The sequence below is a fragment of the Manacus vitellinus genome, unplaced genomic scaffold (genome assembly GCF_001715985.3).
Source record: "Manacus vitellinus isolate BGI_N305 unplaced genomic scaffold, ASM171598v3 scaffold_0_pilon, whole genome shotgun sequence".
Lineage (NCBI taxonomy): Eukaryota > Metazoa > Chordata > Aves > Passeriformes > Pipridae > Manacus > Manacus vitellinus.
Genome location: NW_021938789.1, coordinates 1,444,021 through 1,452,085, shown reverse-complemented (window position 1 = coordinate 1,452,085; position 8,065 = coordinate 1,444,021). Strand labels below are relative to the sequence as shown.

At 41.5% G+C, this 8,065-nt stretch overlaps 1 long non-coding RNA gene across 1 annotated transcript; it reads left to right on the top strand.

Moving 5' to 3' along the window:
• The first annotated feature begins 1,482 nt into the window (after positions 1-1,482).
• On the top strand, positions 1,483-7,501 carry LOC108640276. The gene is made up of 3 exons (XR_001921056.1): positions 1,483-1,740; positions 2,461-2,567; positions 7,218-7,501. It is a non-coding gene; the product is annotated as an uncharacterized LOC108640276 (long non-coding RNA).
• Positions 7,502-8,065: the final 564 nt, after the last annotated feature.

Here is an 8,065-nt window from a genome sequence, read left to right as displayed (position 1 = left end):
AACCTTAGGTCAGGGAAAGCTGGCATGAGATTTTGGTGTCTGGAAATTCCAGGTCCCCCATGACTACATGCTTTGTGCAGGTCTGTGAACTTTCTTAACTCAGAGCAAGTAAGGGAGGTTCACTAGAAACTGTGCTGCCTTCAGCTTGCTGTCTGTAGGGAAACTGTTGATTCCCCCAAACCGGTATTTTGCCAGTGAGTTACAGGGGAAATATTACCTTCCCCCAAACTAGGAGAATGCCATCCTCATCTACAGGTCCTGATAGGTAGCTGGGAAGCCAGCAAAGAGAAAAACCTTATTGCCTATCCATCCTTCCCACTCAAAGGAAATAGTCCTCTTAGTTTTCTTCCGCTGGTACATCATAAACACCAGTAATGTATTTTCTTTCTAGTTACATCCTGAGCCTCTGACTTTCACAAGGAAAATGCCAGTGCTATCCCCGTCATCACCTTCTGGTGCTGCAAACCTGCTGAACTTGGCTGTTGTCCTCATTGCTGGGATGGGGACAGGGTTATCTCTTTTGTGTAGTCCTACACAAACCCCATGTTGGCTCCAGTGGAAACAAGCAATGGATTTCACTGGAGAGGAGTGCTGCAGACTGGCTCTTTTTCATGCTTCTATGTTTGCTTTATTTCAGGTGACAGAGTTAATGACCCCTCAAATGAGTATTTACAGCTGCCTTTTTTTCAGCTTAACTGGAAAAATAAAAGTCTTTTCAAAAAGTTGTGTGCCCCTGTTTTGTGAAGCAACAACCTGTTTTTAACCCCCTGTCCTTCCATATTACATCCACCAGACTCTGTGATTGTTTTCCACCCCTGGGATTCAACTGTAGAATGTGTTGAACACCCTGAAGAAAGAACCCTCACTCGGTGTCCTCCGTGCTGCTCAGCTCAGGTCAGCAGAGTTTGTAAGAGAAATGGACCTTGAAATGGACCTTGAATGCCCTTAGTGCTGCAGGTATCTTTAGACCTTCTTCCAGGAACGGAAGGAGAAAGCTTCGTCTCTCCTCTCTGTGCCAAGATGAAACCAAAATGCTGCACCAAAAAATTCAGAAGAGCTTCTGGTTTGTAGTTTTTGGAAGCCTAACGCTGAAAATGGGAAGGTTCCGGACAGTGTTTTTGTGCACACTGCAATGGCCGGGAACTGTGTCCCCACTGAAGCAGTAGGACTGAACATCAGCAAACTGCATATTGTAGGGTTTGAGGGTAGCTGGGGATGTTGCTACACTCCCATTCTGAAGTCCCTTTTTCCTGTCTTCCTCCCTGCACAAGAGACTAGACTTCTAGGGAGAAGACCTCTGTCAAAGCACACTCACTGACAAATGAAAGCACTGAGATTACAAGGAAATTTCTGGTCGTGGGAACCTTTAGACAAAGATACACGAGCCTCCCCCTCCTGCCCTGGCAGTGACCCCAGCTCCAATCACAGTCCTGCAGCGTGCAACCACTACTGGGGCAGCTCGTGACTCCTCTTGGCCATGGACCTCAGAGCCCATACAGGTGAAATGTGAGACGTAACTTTGCCTTGTGTGGCCCTAATGAACATAAGGTGGGCAAAGCTGCTGGAGCATCCTCATGCCATGATCTTCGAGGAGCAACATCGCAGTGCAGTGCCTTGTCATGGTGGGGCATGGCACTGAGAGCTGCTGGCCACCAGGAGGGAGACAAAGGGAAGGTGACCATCTTTCCGACATGGAGCATGTAGCAGCTGCCTGTGATGCTGCCTTGCAAAAGTGGTGGGGTATGTGCCTAGAGAGAAAAAGAAAATATTGAAAATAATAGCATAATTTGCTGTCTGGCAGGCTAAAACTCCAGCAGAAGCTGTGCTTATAGTTGTCACTATCTGTTAACCTTCAAAACAGGTGTTGTGCGTTTGCAGCGCCAAAGTGGTGCTCAGCCTGCAATCTGTGTGTGATAGGAGCATGGGCTGGAGGAAGGGCTGGGGGGGTTGCCAAGTGGGCACAGGCACAGGAAAGGGCAGGCAGTGCCTGTGACGCAAATGGACTTGGCTGGCTCTGGAAGGGGGAGCATCTCCCAGCGGTGCCGGGGCTGAGAGGGACACGTCCTCAGCTGGTGGCAGACAGTGCTCCAGTGAGGACCCAGGGGAAGGGACTCCTCTTTTGTAGGCTGATTTAACAGTTGAAGGGTTTGGGCCAGGTTTATTAGAGTTCTCAGATTGCTGAATTCTGGAGTAATAGCTGGAGGAACCTTGACTTCTACCACAATCCCAAATTTTTAATTGGTTTTAGGAACTAGGACTGTAATGCTTTGATGCACCCTTGGTCCAGTGTTTGGCCCAGTGTCTTTCTTTAACATGCTTGGGGTCTGTTTCCTTCCTATTAGAGCCATAAAAGCTGCTAAAATTAATAATTCTTTTTTTTTCTTTCAGAAAAAAATTAAAATTAAATATTTCAGTGAAACAAACAAACAAACAAAAGTACTTTCTTTTTTTTTCTTCCAGGAAGTATTTACATTATTAAACATTGTGATGACAAGTGTCTTGGGATCTTGCAAGGCTGTATTGCTAAGTAAGGCAACAAGCAGTGTAACTGCTGGCATGTTTTGAAGGTGAGTGAACGATGTTAAAATGGAAAGATTAGGTAGGGCTCTGTAGAATACCTAAAGAATCTGAAATGCAAGACTTTGAAGAGAAATGTCAGAGATGAAGATCAGAAGATTGTGAGGTGTTAATGACTGGCAATTGGCATTGCTTGCAAAGCAAAAATACCACTTAAAAATCTCCTTATCTCGTCTAACTTAATGTAATTAGCTCTAAAATCCAAACTTGAAGAGGGATGAAAATGTGTTTATACCACATGTATGAACAAGATAATCTTGTGTCTGAGTTCCACCATGAGACTCCTTTAAATGCAATCCATGTTGGGCTATCTGATTGCTTTTTAAAATTAGATACACCTGTGTCATGCCCTTGTCCCAAATAAGAACAACTCAGAAACATCTCAAGTGGATGTGCGTGACAGTCATCGAGCAGACAGACCTGACTGTTGACATACTAACAGGTTTTCTCTAACTGTTGATGAAACTCCAGAGCTAGTATTTTTTTTTGTTCTGCTACTGTTTATTAAACAGACGTTGGTTTGGGTGTGAAGTCGGCAGGTGTGGAAAATCTGTTTTTATCATCCTAGGTGGTGCTGCAGGGTATTGTCTCAGTTTGGGGTCTTTTTTTTTTATATTGTGTTTTGGAACATTGCGAATTATAATGCGATAAGTGAGCACCTATAAACAGTCCCTTGGCAGCATATCTTGGTGATCAGAGATGTGATGCAAATGTGCCTTCTCACCTCAGGCGTTCTCAGACCGTGCACCTCCCACCCTGTTCCTGCAGGTGGGGGAGTTCACACCGAAGGTTATGGCTCAGAGTGACCCGAGCAAAACTACTTGCCATTTCCTAAGCTCTCTGCTGCAAGACAAAGGTGGCTCCAGTTTGTCTGTCTGGGGAGGACAGTCTCGGTACAAGGGATGTGCAACCCCTGCAAGCCTGGCTCGAAAGCAGTGTTATTTCCCAGCTGGAGCTGGGAGGGCACACACAGCGTTTGAGAGAACGCTGTCTTTTTCCTTCCTTCAAAAGAGCCAACAGGCACAGCTAGAAATAAGGAAGAATAAATCCTCAAAGAAAACTAAAGACAGAGATATATCAATGCAAACAGACCTTTGGTTTTACTTTTCTTACTTATTTTTGTGCTTGCAAAAATCTGGGGGTGGCAGCGCTCATCAGACATCAGGCTTTGGGATGACAGTGCTGTGAAAAAGAGAGGTTTCCATAAACCTGAGGAGGAATGGGGTCTTTGAGAGAACACTTGCTTTAAAGCAATGAGCAATGCCTTCTGTATGGTGCTGGGGAGAAATTTTATTACAGAGAAACACAGATTGAAGTGTTTTCTTGGAAAAGAGAGCTCTGTTTCCCTGTTGCAAAGCTTTGGATCCATTTCTCTGAAAAGTTAGATGTTAAAAGGACTTGTGTGGAATTTAACCTGCTGATCAAAGTGGGTGTCTTCTTCAGGCAAACAGCTCCCCAGATCTCACAGGCTGCGTTGATTTTGTTCCCACTGACTGCAGTGGGAATTGGGACACTTTTCTATGCTCCCATGTCCTAATCTGGGATTTTAATCCCACCCCTCAAGTTACAGACAGTTTTAAAGCAGGTGTGATGGTTCAGAGATTGAAAGTGAGTTTTGTCTCCATATGGCAAAAGGGCTGTCGGAAAATGCAGAAATAACTGCAAAAAGCAATTGGCAACATGAACCCCAGTCGTTCCCTGAACTCGGTAACCTGCCATTGCACGCTCCATCTGGGAGTGGTGATTATTTCAGAAAGTTCAGGACCGAAAGGGAATTCATCTTTTCACCTCAAGGAACTGATGTGCCTTATTTCAGCAAAAAAATGACAGATATGAAGAAAAAAAAAATCGTTTCAGTTATTTATGGAGACCCTGCTTCATGCCTGTTCCTGACTTGGATAGAAATCAGATTAAATTGACTGTCTCTCTTCCAAATCTTTCACAAAATCTTTATTTCCCTTTATTGGAGGCTAATTACTGAACCCTATGTGAAAATAGAGGGGAGAAGAGTATTTTGTGTCAGCTATGGTTGTCTGAAGCTGTTCTGGATTGCACTACTTTAAAGCCTTATACCATGGTTAAAATACAATATTAACAAAAAGCGATTACTTCATCACCACAACTAACTAAAAAAATTATAGGTTAGGGCTGGTAATTTTAAATTAAAAATCAGATCAAATTGTACCAGCCCTAATTAGGGCCTCCTTCGTCCTTTTAAGTTTGATAGCAAATGTTTTTTCAAAGAACATAAATCTGAATTATGTGTCACATTTCTCTAACCCCCAAATATTTCTTACTTGGGAAATAAGGGGAATATTTTTCATCTTTTCTGAATATGAGAACAAGTGAAACCAACAGGTCCTATCTGTCTCTGTCTTTGGCAGTGATTATATTAGCAACTTTTAGAAGCTCTGTTTTTAATAAATCCTTGCAAAATATTATTTACAGTACCTCCTTGAATTCTTTAGTAGTTAAGTCTTGTATAAAATTCTCTGTTATTACTACCCTTAGTAAGTGTCAGGCTACCAGATTTATACTTATTTGATCATTTCCTTTACCATGTCCAAACATTGCAACAGTATTTGCTTTCTCCCAAGTTTCTGCCACTTCTGAGCCTAAGTTACTAAAAGCAGCATGCAGGGGAACTTCCTAACCTGCACTTTTATTGATCTTGGTGCCACGTATCTGGTTGTTAAAAAGTTACTTGAGTAGTGACTGTTTTACTTCCCTTTCAATTACGGCTGGAGCGGAAAATATTCATTCTTTCCTTATGATATGAACCCGTCTGGTTTACTCCTGGTCAGGGAACGGATGTATTTGTTAATGCCTTCTGATTTTCTACATTATTACTGACTACTCTGCTGCTCTTACTCTTCATGGGCTTGTAGTATTGGTAAGGTTACTCTTGGTCCCAAGGGACTCAAACATCTGCTCCTTACTATCTTTTTCTTTCCCCTTATGTATTTCCTTGCATCCCTTTGTTTTCTTATTAATTTTGTATAGCTCCAGGATGTATTTTCAGTGTTTACAACATCTGTCTTTTAAACATCCATCCATTATTATTGCTTATTTTGCCTAGTTTTCTATCCTAGATTTTTTGAACTATGCTTCCTTACTTACAGTTTTACTTTGGTTTTGTCATTTGTTTCTTTTTACATCTAGCTAAATAATTTTAAACTACTCATTACAGGCATCAGATTTAGTCTTCAGTCCTTCCTTACAACTGGCTGGTACTTACTTCAACTTTGTGAAACTGGCTGCCTTGAAATACCACGTGTTTTTAACTGACTCAGACAGGGATCAAACATAATCACTTCCACCTTAGTAACCGTTAACTTTTGCTTCTTGGTTGGAAAGATGTCATCCATGATTTGTAGAAATTCCAGAGGAGTTAGTACTGCTAGCAGGAGATTTTGATATATATCATCCAGAGTCAATTTTCCCATGACAATCCTGCACCCATGGTGGATAAATGTCTTTGGAGCCGCCCCACCTAATTTTGAGGGTGGTTTAACATTGGGGCAGGCAGCCATTATAACCTCATTTTGTACTTTACCCATCTGGACATGATCAACAAGCAGTGGAAATCATTTGCTCCTGAGACATCAGTGCCACGGGATAAATTTGCACACCTGATGCTCCTCTGAAAGGTTATGGTCACTGCCTCCACCTCACTCACAAAAGTAGATATTTTCCCTGGGTTTCATTAGCGTGAATCAAAAATAACAATTTGACAATTAATTTTGAGAACTGTTTCACAAATGTTGATGAGCATTTTAAATTGTTCTTTCTAGGTTATACTTTTGAACTTAAAACCTGTGTTTCCCTACCCTCAAAATATAATTTTACTCTCTCACCAACTTTAGTTATAATGCCTGTAAAGTGTTTATCTTTTAATTTTAGTTTTCTTTTAAAAGTTGTGAATGAGGGAAATACAAGTTCATTGCTTTCAAAAGGCTATTTTCTGAACTATGCTCTTAGAGACTTCAAAGAAAACACATGGTAAAGAGGGAAGTCATGACAAGACCTTCAGAGGCTCAGTTCCAGTTGGTGTGACAATTGTGCTCATCAGCAAAGGCAAGAAGAAACTCTGTGTAATCAGAAAAAACATATTAAGAAATTCAAGCAATCCAGAACAGGAGACATCCCTTTGCATTCTGCTTTTAGTGATTTGTAATCTCAGGCTTTCACCATCTTTTTGGACTCAGCAGACCTCACAAGGAAGAATTCACAGCCTTTTAGTGTCAATTTTCAGCATTCAAGACTGCTGATCCAAAAGGGGACACACAGGAGAGGGGTGACATCCTTGGGACCAGGAGGCCCCATGGAGACACTGCTATCCTCAAGGTGGTATCCCTCAAGCCCCATTCCCAGAGGCTAAATGTGACTGAAAGACAAATATTGACCTTTGACAGAGTTTGGAGAAATTCATGTGGGTATTTCCAAGAGTTTATGAATTAACCAGAAATGGAGATAAGTCCTAGGCTATCTATTTCATCAGCTAAGAAACTGTTGACTGAAGCCTAGCATGAGCCAAGTACCTACATGCACGGTGTTTCAAAGAATTAATCATATCTTCAGATGTGGAGCCTGCTAGTTAGTTTAATTACTGTCCTTTTTTTTTCCTTTTTTTCTTTCAGTAACTAAATGGATCCAATGACAATTCATTTTTTAATAGATGAAAGAGAAGCAGGCTTCAAAACAGATAATGAATTTCTTCTAACTCGTCTGGAGACTGAAGAGCCATAATTCTGATTGATCAGATATGGTCTGCTTCAGAGAGGCACCAGATGTGATCCAGATTTTAAATAGATGCTGCTACTGTCAAAATGCATTCGCTCCCTCCTGGTATAACAAAGTGAAGTCCATCTGTCTGGAGTTGTGTACTTTTTTTAGTGGTAATAACAGTTAACATCAACAATAAGCTTTGTCTCATTAGTATCACATAATCCCTACTACCAAGTCCCCAGTTTCTGGTCCCCATATTATCTGCCATGGAAAAAATAAAGACCACAGCAGGAGCTAAGAAGGTCAGTGCATTCTCAGGGTAATCAGCTGTAGTAAATTCAATTCTGACAAGACAAGGCTTGCAAATGTCTGGGGAATTAAGGGATCATCTATAATTTCATATGTTGAGTGGGAAAGTGTCCTTCCAAACATTTATTAATTACAGATGAGGCTGTGTATGGTGATCATCCTTGGAGAGATTTCTTCTGAAGCAGGGCAAGAAAAATAGATTTAACTGTTTGCTGCTACTTCTAAAGAAAAACTACTGATCTTTGCACTCGGCCTTACAATAGTTTCAGTCAGTATTCTTTCTCTCCTGGTGTTTATTGCTCTGTCTTAGCAACAAATGCCTGTCACCTTTTATGAAACTTTTTGCATAAAGGTTTCCCACTGTAATCAATGGAGAAACTTGCCTTGGCTTTAGTCTGGCTTAGTGCCATCTCTCCAGGGTTTGCAGTGCTTAAGAAGTAACGAGTAAAGA